The following is an 18,293-nucleotide window of genomic DNA, read 5'->3' on the forward strand; positions in this document are numbered from 1 at the left end:
GATTATTATTTCAAATTAGAAAAGAATCATGTCCAATAAACAGAGATTGTTGTGCAAGTAGATAAAAGTGTTGTAAGTTGGACATTATGACATGATTTGGGTTTGAAATTTCCTTTGAAACTAAAGATATTCTGATGGCTCTTCATGGAAGGAACATTGGAGGCTGACTCAGGAGACCTAGACAAGTGATTTTGGACAAGGAGCTTACACTCTCTGAGCCTCAGTATCTGCATTTGTAAAATGAAGGCAGCTGCGGAGATGAATCATCTCTTCTCAGGCTGAGCATGGTCTGACTATTGTGAACACCAAGATGCTTTTTGGAGATATATCATGGGGTGCTTCCATTGGCCTGTCCATAGGTCCTGGAGAAGCGGAGGAAAGACACAAAGTAACCATTATCTATTGTTACATGAACAAGCCACCCAAACTTAATGGCTTAAAATAACGATGTATTATTATATTTCACAAGTCTGTGGGTTGACTGGCTGTAGCTGGGAGGCTCATCTGCTCCTTAGAGTGTTGCTGAGGTCACTCCAGTGCTGCACTCAGCTGTGAGCTCAGCTGAGGCAGGAACGTCTAAGTTGGCTCTCATCCTTCAGGGTCTTGCCACACGGCCTCTCATCATTCAATGGTCTCTCCTGTGCTTCTTTACAGCACAGAGCCTGAATTCCAAGAGGAAGTGTTCCTAGAAGTCATGCTCCACGTGCAAGTGTTTATCAATCCTCTGCTTGCACCATATTTGTTAATATCCCATTGGCCAAAGCAAGTCACTTGGCCAAGCCCAGAATCAAGGCAGAGAGATGGGGACAACACAAGAGCATGAATAGCAGGAGGTAAGGCTCACTGTAAGAGCAAGAAGTACAGGACTTTGTAGGTTAAGATGTTTCTGCAGAGCTTGATCATTTTCTCTCAAGGAACCCTCTTCCTTGTCCTCCAGATTCTGTCAGGCTGCTCGAGGTCATTCCTTCCGGCTGGCGCAGATCAACCTCTTGAAATCATTAAGCATTTCCTCCCCAGAAATACACCCATGACATAAAGAGCAATTTCAGCATTACAGGAGTTATCTGGTGTTCATCATACATGAAACGTTTTTGCCACCATTAATCAGATTCACTGCAATAATCCAGTGAATAATGAGGGAGGCTGTGTGGTCTGAAAGACTAGAAAAAGAATGAAAGGAAGGGATTTTAATTTTATCTTTGGAAGGTACAGCAAGAAGGATTTACTGAGGCCCTGCAGTGTACTCAGACGTGTCCTAGGCAACTAGGCTGTGACAACAGAGGAGACGTATGTATAATAAAAACTTCAATACACCAAAATATAACTAGAAGGAGTCTTAATTTACTGGCATTGCATACTAATAGCAATAATAACAATTATTATGGGGAATACGGGTATTATTGCTAGTATTCTACTTTCTAAGAATCACTGGACTCTGTAGTTTCCATGCATTAGTTCATTTAATCATCACAGCAATTCTGTAAGGAAAATACTAGCATCCCCATTCTATAGATGGGAAAACTGGACCTTAGAGAGGTTAAGCAGCTTTCCAAGCCCACTCAAGAAATTAGAGGCAAAAGCAAGGTTTGAATCTGTGTGCTAATTTATCCAGCCGCCAAACATTATTGAATGCTTTCTACGGGCCAGACTCTGAATCTTTATTCTACATTTTCACCCATTACATATTTGACAGTAGCTTCTCAATCATACGCCCAGAGGAGTTCCAAAGAGAGTGGATGGATAGATATTGGGGGGGAAAAAAACTACAATGAAATGAGTTTCTGCTTTTAGTCGAGTTGTGTCTCTGGGACCAAGCGCCACAATGTACCACCCCACCCATACCCCATGAGCATGTGCACCCCACAAAAGATAGCACATGAGTTACACTCTTCCTTGGAAGCTCAATGCATCGACCTCCCTGATCTGGGGCTGTTGCCCTGCTGTTCCGCCTGATCACATGACAGGTCCTGCCATGACTTTGCGATGCTCTTCCTTCCCTGACGCCATCTTTCATCACCACTTTCATCATCGACTTGGACATCTCCACTGCTGTCGGTGACTAAAGGTCAAGTCTTAGGAATAAAGAGTGAGAGAAATAATGCTGCCTTGGATCTTTTATCCTTGCTTTAAAAGTCAAATTGTGGCCATAAGAACCCTTTCCAGAATGCTGAAACTGCACATACTTTAAAAAGTGTGGAAAATTTCATCATATTCTCTAGTCTTTATTATGGAAATGTGAAAGCAGAATCAGTTTCCTTGGATCTATTCTGGGGGAAAAAAATTCCGATTAGTTTTGAGTATACATTTACAGTAAAACGCACCAGCCCTAAAGTCCTCAAGCATTCTGACTAAATGAGATTTTCCCGTGTAAGGCACAGATTCGGCCCTTGGAGTCATGTCTGGATGAAAGGCAGGCCTTCTTTATAAGAAACAACTAAAAAAATACAAGGCTGGAAAAAGGCAAGTGGAAGAGACAATAAAGTATAAGAGGAATTCAGGGAAGACTCAGACTAGCTGGGTGGCCTGTCCCTAATAAACAGCACTGGGGATTGGAGAGCTGCCTAGGAGTGGGGTGTGGGGACTGAGATGGATAACTGAAGGAAGAAATAGGGGAAGTTGCATCTTCTCCACACGGGATCTTGAAGAGAAGGGATGCATTTCCAAGAAGGTAGAGTACGTGGTTGCCTTACTGGTTTCATTGGAAGAAGGCAAACAGCCCCCTCTTCCTAAGAAAATGCTCTGGCAGTCCCAATACAGTGAATAAAATGTCCGCCAATAAGCCATTCCTTGAAATTTAGGGATTTAAAGACCAGTTAGTTTAGAACGAAAAAGAGTTACCACAGGGGAAGGAGAGACAAGGCATTACCACCCATAAATTCCTTAAACCAAACAGATTTCTGGTATATATACTTTTTTAAATAGAGGGGCTTTTTCTGGGTGAGTGAGCAACGAGTGATGTTTTTCTTCTTCTTTACATTTTTCTGAACTTTATACTTGATTATAATGACCAATATTACTTTTGGAGTCAAGGAAATACCAACGATGGGATAGAGATAGAGGCTACAAGGAAGTGGTACTCAGGACGGGTCAGGAGAGCTGAAGTGGAGGACTGGGACTTACAGCGGTGGCTGCAGTGGGGACAGTATGAAGTCATTACCCGAGGACAGAGAAAAGGTAAAGGAAAAAGGGAATTAAAAAGCTTTATTCATTTCACATTTTTTCCTAAAAATAAGCTTCATAGAAAAACTGTGAATACCATTCAAAAGAAACCACAAACTTAGAAAATGAGATGCAAACACACTTTTAAACCCTCTGAGCAATTAAGATAAGAGGAGTTCGACTCTCCCAATCCCGAGAAGACTGTACACCTTCCTTTACCTACAGAACATCTCCTAACCTGTATTTCTGTGAAAAAGGGAAGTTCCTTAATAGAAAGCACTGGTTTTTAGAAGAGGAATGTAAGTAAGCTCTTCACATATGTGTGTATGTTTTTCATTATAAATGTGAAAACCACATATTTCAAAATAGAGAGGAAAATTTGCTCACAATATAATTTTGCATTGTGCTTTTTTCGTTTACCATATATCACACAGCAGAATCTTTATTCTGTGTTGCTACATAGTCTTCAAAACCACCATTTAAATGGCCACCTACTGTTATGTATCATAATTTATAAGCTTCTTTTCACATACGTTAACAGGCAATACATCCAATTGGAAATGTTTTCTAGACGGCTATAGAAAAATTTGTTTCTGCTTGAAGCATTCAATTCTTTGCTTTCTATTCAACGCAAGGGCCTCTAATTTTTTCCGTGGGCTCATTGGGTCGTCAGTGCCTGGAGAAGCACTCTCCCTCGGGGCATTCAGCATTTGTGCTTGTGAATTGGCTGAGGGCTGAGCTAGCGTATTTACCAAATGCGCAAGCGGCCCGGGAGATGGGAGGCATAACCACTACGGTAGATGACAGATTCTGAACCAAAAAGAATGCCACGGGCTGAAAGAACAATAGAATGAATCAAACAAGGTGGCATTTCACAGAGTAAGAGCTGAAAACACTGTGGATGTTTTGCCTGGAGGAAAGAAGCCTTAGAATGGACAAGACAGGGCCGGCCCCGTGGCGTAGCGGTCGAGTGCGTGCGCTCCGCTGCTGGCGGCCCGGGGTTCGGATCCCGGGCGCGCACCGACGCACCGCTTCTCCGGCCATGCTGAGGCCATGTCCCACATACAGCAACTAGAAGGATGTGCAGCTGTGACATACAACTATCTACTGGAGCTTTGGGGGGAAAAATAAATAATTAAAATTAAAAAAAAAAAGAATGGACAAGACAATGGTCTTCAAATATCTGGGGACGAGTGGGGGTCTTCATTATGAAACGGGAATTCCAAAGAGAAGTGTAGTAAAAGGTAACCGTGACTTTAAGTCTAAATTAAGAAATTACTTCAGAGCACGTGGGGCTGTGAAAAAAAAAGTTGTCCGCTGTCACTTGTTGGTCTATTCCATAAGTATTTGTTGAGCACACCTGCTATGTGCTAACACAGAGCTGGGTGCTGAGGACATGGCAGCAAATGAGGCAATCATGGTCCCCACCCTCAGGGTGGTCATATTTTAGCCAGAGAGGCTGAAACAAAACAAACGATCAAATAAACTAATAAAAAATTACAAATTGTGTGTTACAAACAATAAAAGGGTCTGAGAGGAAGATGAGTGAGAGGGACCGACTGCAAACAGATGGCCAGGAAACCTTTCCGTGTAGGTGACACTTCAACAGAGACCTAAAGGTTGAGAAGGAGCCAGTTACATTAAGAAGAATGGAAAGAGTGTTCCAGGCAGCAGCTCTGGAACAAAAAAAGAGCTTGTGTGCCTGAAAAAATGGAAGAAGATGAGCGGTGCTGGAGCAGAGCGTGTGAGCAGGAGAACGTGAGAGGAGGGTGGAGGGAGAGGGAGCAAGCAGGGCTCTGTGGGCACAGTGAGGAGCGTGGACTGAATCCAAAGGCAATGAGAAGCTATCAAAGAGGCTTCAGCAGGGACTGACGTGACTGATTATCGTTTTAAAGGGGCACTCTGCCGCGGGGTGGGGGACGGATTAGAGAGAGCCTGAAGGAGAAGCAGGAGACACGTTAGGAGGCGCCTGCAGAGATCTAGGTGAGAAGATGGCAGCTCGGACCAGAATGGGGGCGATGGACACAGAATGAGCAAAGCCAGGATCCTAGGCGGGAGTGTGTCCGGGGTCCCCAGAAGATTCAATCAGAGCTGGATGACCACTCCTCAATAGGCCTTAGAAGGGATTCTGACCTCTTACAGCCCCTTCCAACTCTGTGACTCTACAAGAGACAGAGAAGAGATTCCAGAAGAGACATCAGCATGTGAACAGAGCCCCTGCGGGTTCAAGACATTGTTCCCAGTGATTTCCACGCACAGGCCCTGTTTTTCTGAAAACTTTACCAATGAAAGACACTAGTTTGGGCCAAATTCCTCCAAAGAGTTAATTACTGGCCTGGCCCCAGGAGGATCAGAATAAAACGGGAGCATGTGGAAGGCATCAAGCTTACAATGCAAACATGAGCAGCACTAATGGGAACGCTCCATCGCCAGGCACCGTCCCCATAATTCTACAAATTAGCCAGAGCCTCTGGAATCCCAGTTCTGCAGCTGCTGCACAGATGTGTGCTGAGCACTGGGATGGGAGCAGAGAAAGGGGGTCGGAGCATAAAAATTTATCCAAATCAAACCAGGACTCTCAGCATTTAGGAAATGACTGCCATTCCTATCTCCACAGTGCAACAAGAAAGATCTTCTCAAAATGCAAGTGTGATCAGGTCCTCTTTTCATCCTCAACCTTCAACTCCGCTTAGCATTGCTTTTAGGATGAAGACCAAAATCCCTAGCATGTTCTTTAAGTAAGGGGAGCATCTGTCCTGGTTTGCCAAAGAAGGTTGGAATTTATGCCTATTTTGGTCATTATGAACAGCCCCTCATCTTAGTCTCACCAGTGTTTGAGTTTGGACTATAAATGGTGTGGTCCCCTACCTATAAGATCCCAGGTGGTCTTCCCATTGCTGACGTCTCCATCCTCATTTCCTGCCATGCTCTGAGCAACAGCCTCACTGGACTTCTCTCTGTTCCTTCAACTCTCCATCGTCCCTCCTGCTACAGGGCCCTGACATAAGCTGCCGCCTTCAGCGAGAAAGCCCTGCGCTCCCCTCCCATTCACCGTCACTGCTCCTCCTCCTTCAGATGCTCGCTGGCCAGGGGAATTCTCCTGTAGACTGTCTCCTAGCTCCATGCAGCTTCCTCCTCCCCAGCACTTACCACAGGGGGTTTGGTTGGAGTTTGTTTCCATGTATTTGGGTGATTCTTTGATTAACGTTCAACTGTCTCTAACACTTGAACGAAGTCAGTGACCATGTCTTTTTGCCATTGAAGGTCAAATGCCGAGCAGATTTTGACTGAAGAAATGAATGAGTAAATGAATAAATTTATTTATTAATGAATAAATACATAAGTTAATGAACAAATTACTGGTTACTTACTGGCTACTCTACCAAAACAAATAAAAACAACAAATAAACAAAACTTGTGTATTAATACACCAGGGAAATGGTAACAGGTGACCTGATGGAGATCTTTGGAACGTGTCTATTGCTCTGTGTGTGTGTGTGTGTGTGTGTGTGTGTGTGTATTCCAAATAAGTATTGATTTCCGTACTAGTCACCTCTTAAAGCTAAGCCATTGTCCCAAAGACATAACAATAATTCAGTGAATTTCTAAAATTCCTCTTTGGAACTTGCTGGAAAAGTCTGAGTATGTTCTATTGGATCTCCTCAATAATGGCAAGACTACAACCTTTGGAGGGAGGTTTTGATTTCTGGAAAAGCCAACTGGCATTTTGTACCAAGTCTGATGAACGAGCCTGGAGACCAAACCCTACAGGGGTATTTAGGTCCAAGACGAGGGTAAACTTAAGGGAGACCGAATCTCTCCTGTGACTTCTGAGCTGGCTCTGAAGGTAATGCCAAACACTCCCTGAGCCCTGACAGCAGATGTGGAAGAAGGAGACAAGCCTCCCACGGGACCGTTTTGACAGATAAGCCCTGTTTGGTCACTTGAAAACATTTGCGGAAAATCAACCTTCACAAACAAACTCCTCGGAACGACAAGCCCTGCTCCCAGCTGTGTGGTTCTTTCCCCAAACTGATCAGAGATGCGCTTTTCAACAAGCGACCACTCTAAGAGACTTGGCTATTTTCTCCTTGGAGAGCAAGGCAGCTGGAATTGGGGACGGAGGAGAGAGCAATCTGAGCTCTCCTACGGTCGTGAGTCACGAAGGCTTTCAAGAAATCTCACACCACCTAGGACAAAGCATGACTGGAAAAATAAATATCAGCTCCCTGAGACAGCATCACAATGCCTTCCAGCCAAGTGTAGACATCCCTCGGAGCCCACCTGTCAGTACTCCCTCACCCCAGATCTGCCAGGGCCTGCCCCAGGATTGACAAACAAAACTCGGCTCTGAAATTTTATTAGCACCACCAGAATGTTGGATTAGTGGCTTCTGGGTGCAACAGGAGGAGAAAAAGCATTTTCTGAGCCCCACCTTAAATATGCAGGATCCGAGGGCAAGGAGGAGCTACGGTGCCTGGAGCCTTGGATCATGTGATGTGCTTTATGGCCTTTGAAAAGCATCGGGAAAACTGAGAATGAATATGCGGGGGAGTCCTTGTAAGTTTGTGTCTTGAAGGCTCTCCATCTTCCCACTCTTAACCATCTGATGTCAAATCTAGTTTCAGTTTCAGAATTTCAATGCAATAAATTGGTCTAAAAATGTTTTGCCTCTTTGCTAGCACTCACAAATTAGCCTTCCGCTTCCAATCTAGAGTGCAAGGCATTTCAGCTCTTTGGAACACCATCTCCTCTATCCTAAATATGAATCAGGAGACACAAAGACCAAAGAAGCCATCTAAGATTCACAGATTTGCACTCTTCATTGTGTCACTAGTGACAACAGAAGTTCAAGGGAGTTGAAAACACAGTGTGGTCCTGGGTGGAGGCAACATAACCAGAAAGACAACCAAGACTGGAGAAGTCAGAGGCTAGACCGAGATGACAAGCTCTGATCCGAGAACTGGCACCAATCTGGGAACTGCTTGCAACACTCCAGGTGACCAAAACGCCCTCAAATATCCAGTATCAGGGCCATTGATTGAGGGGGAATCTTTTTCCCGCCTTGGGCCTTGGCAACAAATAGAATCAGGGGTGTATATCCCTCCAGCTCGTTAGATTCATTTTTACCCAGTCCCTAAGAGAGGTCTGCTCCCCCTGGATTCTATTATAACCGGCGTGACCACAATTTATTGTTCAAATAGAGACACATTCGAACGTGAAAGTGGTGACTATTAATAATTGTCCTGGGATGCAGGTGTTAACGTGGGACTGACCCAGGAAACCCGAGACTTGCCACCCTTCTTGTAACAGATGCATTCTCAGTAGATGACCTCCAGCTCATTCCACGTTTCCCAGGAAGGGAAAACAAGTAGAATGATGCCCCTTCTGAGCCAAATGAAACCAACCAACGTGTCCTCAGGCTGGTGTCTGACAACACACAACAGGTCCTGAAGCCACAAACCACATCGCCTACCATTCCTTGACAAACAAGAAAAGACCTGATATTCGTCAGGACAGCCAGACATTTGCCTCCATGACTAACCTTCTTTGTCCAGAGTCCCAGGGAAAGCCACCACCTCCCCATCTAGGCATCCAAACTCCCACGTCTCCACGCCTTTCACTCCATCTATTTTCCAAGGGAGTGGAGCACCTTCCGTGTGCATGCTGATGGGAAGCGTCTGTGGATAACTGGGTTCAAGAGTTTGATGACAGATTTTCAAAGGGCTGTTTTAAAGAGATGGTCAATGCTACAGCAGTGCTTCTTATACTTGAATGTGCATAAGAATCACAGGGGGTCTTGTTAAAATGCAGACTCTGTATCAGAAAGTCTGGGGCAGGGCCTGAGATTCTGCATTCTAACAAGCTCCTGGGTGATGCTGAGGCTGCTGGCCAACAGGCCACAATTTGAGTAGCAAATGTCTGCAGCCTTTGTTTTAAAGGCTTACTGATATCTTAGGTACGTTTAGTGCTGGCATGAAGGAAAGCATGCCAATCAAATCTGTACCCAAAGGGCAATATGGTGAAAGGAAAGGGAGGATGAGAGGAAGAAGAGAGGAGGAAACATAGGGGGACAGGTTGAAAGGAAAGTGGAGGGGAAAGAAAGGAGGAAGAAAGGGAAGAGAGAAAGAGAAAAGCAGAGAGAAATAATGAAGGGAGAAAGAAAGTACACTAAGCTGTTAGGCTAGAGTAGAAGAAAATAACCAAGGGGTAAGCGATTCCTTTGGCACAGGTGGAAAGCGGCAGCTCCATCCCCATTGCCTGTAGCACTAGGCGGTCCACTGCAATAGAGTCTCACAACTGTGGGCCAATTACTCAGACCCATGCAGAGTCCTCTAGTCCAGTGACTTTCAAACTTGTTGATCATGGCTCACCTGAGAAATACATTTTACACTGTGACCCACTGAACACACACACACACACACACACACACTCTAAAATGCCTTACAGAATAACACTTACCTTTAATATCAGCAAAATGATATTTCCTATTCAATTCAATGTCATACTCTAACCTACTCATCTTTTGATCAATCATATTGCAGTCTGTTGGGGGAGACACTTGCCCAGTGTCGTAGGGCTGGTTGTGAGCAAGGCAGAGATAGGCACCCAGGGCTCCAAGTTCACTCTCCATCCACTTCACAGCCACTGTCCTTGCTTGGGTTCACTTGACAACACAAACTCCAGAAATGGACTTAAAGGCAAGTTATCAAGCTGAGATTTGGGCTATGTGTTAAAATAAGATTTTTTCAATGTTAATAGTTTCCTTCTCTTCTTATTTTATGTTTCACCATCCCCAGGCCTCAACACTTAAGTAATCGTGATCACTGTCTTTGAGAAGGGATAAGATAGTGCAGAGAAGTAGAAATCATCTTTAGGTCTCTCTCTGGCTTTGGTTTCCAAAAACTTAAACCATTAAGGGAAGATTTAGAGTTTAGCCAGATAGCATAACTGTATTTGAAGGGAGATCTCTCAACCCCCAGCCACACATTATGAGAAAGATGCCTCCAGGTGAGGGTGAAGTGGAGGGATGAGAGACAAGCAAGAGTTAATGAGATAGGAAGGGTCCAGTGGGTGCCAGAGGGAAGGGTGTCTTCTTTCCTGTATAGGGTCTCAAGGAGGCACCCAACTCCAGACTCTTTGGAGAGAGATAGGAATACCCCAAGAGAGAATGGCACCAGGGTGTTTGGACCCCTTCCGGACTTGCCCTGTGGCCCAGAGAAGCATGCAAGAGGTTGCGAATAGCACTGACCCAAAGGGGCAAGGCAGATTGGCAAAGAGAATGTCTCAGTGAAAGTCACGGTGCATGGAAGACCAACCAAATGGCACCAGATGAAGGCCCCAGCACCTTGGTACTTTGTAAGCTCACTCAGAATTTAAGCACAACATTGAGGAAAGTGGCAGGTCCCCACACTGGCTGAGATCTAGTGTCTACCCACCACACAGGGTGATGGCCCAGAAAAAGTTGAATTAGTGAGCACCAACTAAGGAAGTTCTATTTCTTGAATATATGAGTTGGTGAACCAAGAGTCTTTTTTTCTATTTATGTGATGCATATAGATACAGTTTTTTTAAGAAAGAAATACAACAAACAATCAACAAAGTTACTTCTGAGAACAGGCTTTGACTTTCACTGTATATATTTTTATATTGTTTGCATTTTCTAAATCTGTGAAAATATTAGCTTTGTAATTTTTTAATATCTCCTGTGGTTAGCAGACATTATGGAAATTATGGATTAAAATTCTTATCTAGGGCCGGCCCTGTGGCTTAGCGGTTAAGTGCATGCGCTCTGCTACTGGCGGCCCGGGTTCGGATCCCAGGCGCGCACCAACGCACCACTTCTCCAGCCATGCTGAGGCCGCATACCACGTGCAGCAACTAGAAGGCTGTGCAACTATAACATACAACTATCTACTGGGGCTTTGTGAAAAAAAAGGAGGATGATTGGCAATAGATGTTAGCTCAGAGCCGGTCTTCCTCAGCAAAAAGAGGAGGATTAGCACGGATATTAGCTCAGGGCTGATCTTCCTCACAAAAAAAAAAAAATTCATATCTAAAACAAACAAAAAGATAATACATGTGAAATATATAAAGTTTCAAGAACACATGAAAAATTTCTAGAAGAAGGGGTTGGCCCAGTGGCATAGTGGTTAAGTTTGCATTCTCCTCTTCAGCGGCCCAGGGGTCCCAGGTTCCGATCCCAGGCGTGGACCTAAACACAGCCTATCAAGCCATGCTGTGGCAAGTGTCCCACGTATAAAAGTAGAGGAAGATGAACACGGATGTTAGCCCAGGGCCAGTCTTCCTCAGTGAAAAGAGAAGGATTGGCAACAGATGTTAGCTCAGGGCTAATCTTCCTCACCAAAAAAAAAAAATTTCTAGAAGAATACACAAGAAACTGTTAACACCTGTCATGTCTAGAGTTTGGGGTAGGAAGGAGACTTACTATTCACGCACTATTTGAATGTGTCTGGCCATGTTATATATTTATTATATATTCCTTTTGCAAATTAAAAATTTGTCTGCTCCAGTACTGGCTGCTTCTTTTTCTCATCTCCCATCATACCAAATCTGCACTGCACAGATGAGCACTATGGTTCTTCATCACTTCCGAGAGCACACGCTCTGACAGTTGGATGGGAATGATGTTGAGGACAAATGCCGTCTTAGCCCTCTTGGTAGCTCCCATGGCACTAAGCAAAAGGATGGATACATAGTAGGCATTTAATAGCTATTATTGATGGACTTTTTGTCACAGTATTTATGTACATATTTGTGAAACTATTTGCTTAATGATTGTCTCCCTCACTGGACAGGAGGGAATTCATAACTATTTTGCTTACCATTGGGTTTCTGGCACTTACTCAGGACCTGGTACATGGTAGGTAGGTGCTCAATAAATATTTTTTGAAGAATAAAGGAATCAGTGAATGAATAAATAGACCAAAGCACAACCAGAGATTTATACCATTTCCCTGAATGTCTCCAGGTTCATTTTACTCTTTCCATTTAGACTGCGTAGACAAATGATTATCTGGTGAATTTTGTTTCTTGAGGCACTAAAAGCATAACCTCGTCTGCCCGTTGAGTCACAGGCCAGGAATTCTGTCACAGGGATGAATGTCTGGGATTTCCCTGAAGATTTAGCCCTGGTGGAAACAATAAGCTGTTTTTCCAAAGCAAATAATTTCCCAAGAGCCACATTTATTTCATTTATTGTTATTTGAAATTTTACCGAAGAAAGCCAGAGTTGCAGCTAGAGGTTCGTGTTGGATTCTTTTGGTCCAAGATCTTGAGTTAAATAAATCCTCTCCAATAAGGCTGCCAGATTGGTATGTTAAGATAGTGTGGGGAAAATTGCCCCTGCAATTTTGTAAAAAACAGAGAACAAACAACATTGGAGGGAACTACAATAAATAATGAGAGTGATTAGCTCTGTGTTGTAGGATTATGAGTGATTTTTTTATTATCTTCCTCTAACTATTTTGTTGATTTTTTTATTATCTTCCTCTAACTTTTTTGTACGTTCCAGGTTTTTTAAAATTAATGTATATTATTAGGATAATCATGAAAAACATTTAATTTATTTCTTCCTGCCCCCATCCCCAAATTCCTCCTCCTCCTAGGCTTCCTAGTTCAGTGAATAGCACCATCATCCACACACTCTCCCAAGCCCAAACCTGGGTCATTTTAGTCCCCTCACCATGCCTCCTCTTCCACAGCAGAGCCCTGCACACTGACCTGAGGGGTGCTGCCTGTCCAAGTCAGCTCAGGCTGCTCTAACAAAATACCATAGACTGGGCGGCTTAAACAACAGACGTTATTTCTCACAGTTCTGGAGGCTGGGAAGTCCAAGATCAAGGTGCAGACAGATTCAGTTCCTGGTGAGAACCCACTTCCCCGTCTGCAGGTGGCTGCCTTCTGGCTGTGTCCTCACATGGCAGAGAGAGAGAATGAGCTCTGGTCTCTCTTCCTCTTCTTATAACGTCACTAATCCCATCCTGGGGGCCCCACCTTCAGGATCTCACCTAACCCTAAATATCACCCAAAGGCCCCACCTCCTAATATCATCACACTGGGGGTTAGGGTTTCAACATGACAATTTGGTGGGGGGACACATTCAGTCCATAACACTACTTAAGTCCTCCCACAACTTACTGCCTCAAAACACTTATTATTAGCTCTCTTGGTTCTGTGGGATGGCTAGGACCAGCTGGGTGGTTCTTTTTGGGGTCTCTCAGGCAGTTGTAGTCATGTGTCAGCTGGACGTCCACGACGGCCCACACACACGCTGAGAGCTGATGACAACCGTCAGCTGGGAGCTCAGCTGGAGCTGTCAACCCAAGGGCCTACTCGTAGCTTCTCCATGTGTCTGAGCTTCCTGAAGGATGGCAGCCGGATTCTAAGACAGAGTGACCCAAGAGTAAGCATTCCAGAATGCTCCGTGGATAGTAAGTGACTTCTACATTACCTGGGCATTGTTCATTAGATACGGAATCTCGATGAGGGTAAGCTTCCATCCTTCGGTAAGACTATTTCCTAGGTGGTATTGTGTACTTCCACGGGGAGCGACACAATACTGGCTGTTTGTCTCTTTATGATAACAGCCATTGATGATCAAATGCCCAGATAAAGTAATTCATCAGGAGTTTAAGTTTGCATTTTTCAAAGATCCTCCTGGCTATAGTACCAGTTATGTTAAAAAGGAATAAATTAACAGTTATATGCAGCCTCATGAGAATGACAATCAAAACCAAGTCGTAATGATATGAAGATTTACTGGGTACCTCATCTTAGTTTTGTCATTTTAATAGTCTGTAAAAAGAAATAAGTTCAAAAGAAGAAAGAAAGGGAATAAACTGTTTTCGTATACCCTTTCATTGATGTTGTTCAATTACTGCAAAAAGATTTCCATTAAAGAAAAAAACATTTGAAATAAAATATCAGCCCTTAAAGGTTAACGAAAAATGCATTTACCCCACAACCAGGATGGATTACCATAGTATTAAACATTTGGTTTCTTCAAATGCTTGCTTTTTCTTTCCTTTCTCCTCTTTTTTCCTTCTCTCTTTTCTTTCTCTACTCACTCCCTCCCTCCCCCCCTTTCTCACACATTTTTTTGTTCAGGTAAGGAAATGTCTTGACCTTTTTAAAAAAATAAAGGCAGCAAGGGCCGGCCCAGTGGCTTAGCGGTTAAATGCACGCGCTCCACTGCTGGCGGCCCGGGTTCGGATCCCGGGCGCGCACCGACACACCGCTTCTCCGGCCATGCTGAGGCCACGTCCCACATATAGCAACTAGAAGGATGTGCAGCTATGACATACAACAATCTACTGGGGCTTTAGGGGGAAAAATAAATAAAAAAATTAAAAAAATAAATAAATAAAGGCAGCAAATCAAAATGTAATAAGATTAGAACACTGTGATAAAAGCTGCTTTTACCCAGAAGTTTCCTCAACTGAGAAGTGTGTACCCCACTGTAGCAGCCATGGTCAGAATTCTTACCGGAAGGTCAGACTGCATTTCATCGATAACTCAAACCCTACCTGCATCACCTGAGAGGAGGCAGAGCAGAGAGACTGCGGAACACGAGCTCTGGATCCCCAGCCCCACCACATCCTGTGTCATCACCGCCACAGCTCCACGCGGAGCCGTGCTTCTCAAGCTTTAATGGGCCTTCCAACCACCTGCGGATTTTGTCAGACTGTAGAACCTGACTCAGTCGTCCTGGAGGGGGGCCTGAGATTCTGAATTTCCGACAAGCTCCCCGGTGATACCTGTGCTGCTAGGCTGTGGACCACCCTTGGGGAGGCGAGGCTCCAGAATCCACAGGAGCCACTGTCTCTGCTCTGAGAGAAAGTCAATCCCTTGTCAGTTTTTCCTATGTGGAACAGGATTCTCCCTGTCGGATCGTGAGCATATCAAGTGACTTTGTCACTGGCTTAATGATCCCTATTAGTTGAAAATGTTTCCCAAGTAACTTCATAATAAATGGTATCACTTACTCCCTGACTACAGGGTATTTATGGTAACCTACTCCAAGTAAGGCTGCATGTGTAAAAAAGAGATCCGGCCCTGCCCTGTGCAAGGAGCAGACAGCAAGAGGTTTGGAAGCCCACCAAGAAGCAACACTCTCGTCTCTGTCCAAGAGAAGCCAAGATTTGACCACAGGGCTGAAGTCTGGGTGGCCCTTTGGGTTTCTCGTCCACATCAGAGGTACACAAAAAAAATGACTTTATGATAACTCGCCTCCACAGCATGATTTCAAGGGAGGCCTTATTAGACCCACGCTATAGGTGGAGAAACTATAGACATGGGGACCCACCCAAAGCCACCCAAGGTGTCAGGGATGGAAATGAGGTCAAGAACCAAAAACTGTGGGTAATCAGTCCTCAGCATAAGCCATGAGACATTTTCTATGAGGAATGTTTGTGCTCTGGTTAAAAAGTCTGTATTAAAAGTGAAGGGTAGAAGAGCCTGAAAGAGCTCTAGATACAGTATTTTGTTATAATCGGTTATGATTTTGAACTTATTCATTGCCACAAGCATTTTCCACAGTCACCATTTCTTGGCTGTCCTTTATTATTATGCTTTGTGTGACCTGGATACGTTATTTCACTTCTCTGGGCCTCCTTTCCTCACCGGTGAAGTATCGAGATAATAATTTCCTCCCCTGTGAAAAATTGGGACTCTCACAAAGGGCGAGACGAGATAACACGTGAAGGGAACTTCGGGAGAGTCCGGCGTGCGGTAGGCGTTCTCTAGTGTTAGCTCTTCCTCCACAGACGGTGCGGTATGCCCCCTCAATAGCATCACAAGTCTGCCTGGGCAGCAGCCTCGGGCCTCGCTGTCCTGATCTCCACGACGCAGGAGTGCCGCTGAACTTAGAGGAGGCTTAAAATGGATCTCCTGTCTGATGCCAAAGGCAAGGGATTCTCTGCGTGGCTCAGTTCCATTCCCAAGTTTCATACTGGGCAGACACACTCCTCCAGCTTCCCCAGAATAAACAGTTACCCTTATGCACCTGAGATGCCCAGTTCCCAAAAACATTTTTTAAGATATCATGATTCTCTCATGTTTTATAATCTTCGCAGTGACTTCAACATCATCTCATTTAAACCTTGTAACAATTCTATGAGGAAGGTGAAATCTTAATGTGTCCATTTTATGGATGACAAAACTGAGATCCTCTGGGGCCAGCCCAGGGGCATAGTGGTTAAGTTCTCGAGCTCCGCATCGTGGCGGCCAAGGGTTCCCAGGTTCACATTCCGAGTGCAGACCTGTGGACCGCCTATCAGGCCATGCTGCAGCAGGCATCCCACGTATAAAGCAGAGGCGGATGGGCACTCAAGTAGAGGATGTGAGCCCAGGGCCAATCTTCCTCAGCAAAAAGAAGAGGACTGGCAACAGATGTTAGCTCAGGGCTAATCTTCCTCACCAAAAAAAAAAAAACAAAACAAAACTGAGACCCTCTGAAGTAAAGTAACTCCCTCCAGGTCATACTGATTAATAGTAATAATAGTTACTACTAACGTTTTTATAGACTTAATATTAGGTTAAACATATGAGCTTGGTGACATTCTACCATTTATAACCTAAAAAAAAGTAATTTCATATAGTTCAACCTAAATGCTGAATGAGTACTGTCATTCAATCCTCCTATCAACCCTGTAGGGTGAGAACAAATCTTCATTTTATCCACAAAGGGAATGAGGCCTGAGACAGAAACACACTTGCCCAAGGTCGAAGAGTGGGGCAGGATTCAAACGCAGGCCAGCGTGACACCAAAACCCGCCCTCGGGCCTCCCCCAGCTTCCCCTCTACACGCGCTCGGAACCGGCCGGACCTCTGACTCCCGGGGCAACGTTGTTGTGTGTTGGACGTAGCGTGTTTACACTCAGTCTCCATGACGCGCGCACCAGGGAGGAGAGATCATCCCCATACCAAAGACGAGCCAGCGGAGACTCAGCGAGTTTTCGCGGCTTGGTCACAGTCACACCATTGCACGTCGGGGTGGGGACTCAAGCCAGAGCCGTGCAGCTGCAGAGCCTGCGCTCTGCCCCGCGTCCCCGGTTCCCGGTCACCCGCGGCCTTGTCAAATGTCCAACGCCCGGGGACTGCAGACCAAGGAGAGCACAGGTAGGGGGGAGCTCAGGTAGGGGAAGGCGGGGACGCCGAGGCGCTCCCAGTGAGCAGGCAAGCCTGGGAACCCCTGCGGACGCCCCCTCCCCGCCCAGCCCAGGGCGCCCGCAGGCTGAGGAAGCCTGGCCCGGGGTCGCCGCCGTCATTGACCCCACGGGAGCGAGCCTAATCGCCTCTTGTCCAGAGTGACCGCCTGTCCCCAGACGCACGCTCCGCAGGGAGCGCCCCCAGGGGCCAACACAGTCACGGCAAGGGCCCCCCGCCGTATCCTCCCGTCCACGGCCACCAGCTGCCACCGAGGCCGAGGCGGAAACGCCTCATCAAGGGAGGCCCCCGCTCTCCCGAGGGTCCAGCTGCGGCGTCAGTGGGCCCCCTGGACCGGGACAGCTGGGCCTCGCCGGAGTCCGGCCGGAGCGAGGAGGAGAGGCCGGCCAGCCTGGCGGAGGCGGCAGCCCGCGCCCTCCCCTCACCCCGCGGCCTGCGGGGTCGGGGCCGCGCTACTGAACGCGGAGCGGCAGGCGCGCCTGCCCCCCCGGGGCCCAGTCACCGCCAGTTCGGAGTACTTCAGCTTTATGAACTTCGCTTATTTTCAGAAATATGCTTCTTTGATTCCTGCAAGCCAAACCCATGGAAAAATAACGGAAACCAAATGCCAGGGCCATGGCGCCAAGGCAAACACATGTGCGCCCTGGAATAACAGGAGATACTGTGGTCACGTCTGACCTTCTGAACTGCGCTCTGGCTTGAAGCAGAAACAGCGCTTGCTGCTGCTGAAGGGTGCATGGTAACGGTTTATTTGTAATGCAGGCAGCTTGCCTCTAGAGAGAGACCTTTTGAAACTGTCGGGACTCAGCCAAGGGGCCAGAAATAATATCATTTTGAGGAATGACTTTAAAAAAAAAAAAAAAAAAAGACCGCTCTTCACCTCCATGATCAACATAAGCCCAGAATCTTCTGATTTTTATCTATCAATGATGACTATGTAAGAC

The sequence above is a fragment of the Diceros bicornis genome, chromosome 7, assembly GCF_020826845.1.
Source record: "Diceros bicornis minor isolate mBicDic1 chromosome 7, mDicBic1.mat.cur, whole genome shotgun sequence".
Classification (NCBI taxonomy): domain Eukaryota; kingdom Metazoa; phylum Chordata; class Mammalia; order Perissodactyla; family Rhinocerotidae; genus Diceros; species Diceros bicornis.